This window comes from Chrysochloris asiatica, unplaced genomic scaffold (genome assembly GCF_000296735.1).
Source record: "Chrysochloris asiatica unplaced genomic scaffold, ChrAsi1.0 scaffold00008, whole genome shotgun sequence".
Taxonomy (NCBI): Eukaryota; Metazoa; Chordata; class Mammalia; order Afrosoricida; family Chrysochloridae; genus Chrysochloris; species Chrysochloris asiatica.
Window position 1 is genome coordinate 12673903 of NW_006408526.1, and position 577 is coordinate 12674479.

A 577-nucleotide genomic window follows, 5' to 3' on the forward strand; every position below is an offset into this window, starting at 1 on the left:
TTCCTGTGCCACCTCACTTTCTTGAAAGATTTTAATTTTTATTCCACCCATTCCTGGTGCCTCATTCTTTGCTAATTCCTTCAGTGTACCTTGGATGTGTATCCTCAAATCAGTTCAGACTCATAGAAATCTGTATACAGATTCTGAGGAGAAGCAACAGGTGAGTTTGAACCTCTGAGGTATTGGTTCAAACTGACTTTGCAATCTAGTGCTTATCCTACAGCACCACATTATATACTATAATACAAGAAGCTAAATCATGAACTCACTGTAAAACAAACAGAAAAGGTAAGTGCAAAATTTCCAAGTAATAGCCAAGAATCTCTGAAATTTGTACTTTATTTTAGCAGAATTAAAGAGGTTGAATTGGCCTTTGATAAGCAAATACACGTTTTTACTAGTGCTTGACCTGGGTAATGTGCTGGACTGCAAAGTTGGTTTGAACCACAAGGTTAGCAGTTCAAGCTCACTAGCAGCTCCTTGGAAACCCTATGTAGGGTTGCTGTGGGTCGTAATTGACTTGACAGCACTTAACAACAACAATAAGAGTTGTTTAGTAGGGACTAAATAGCAGAAG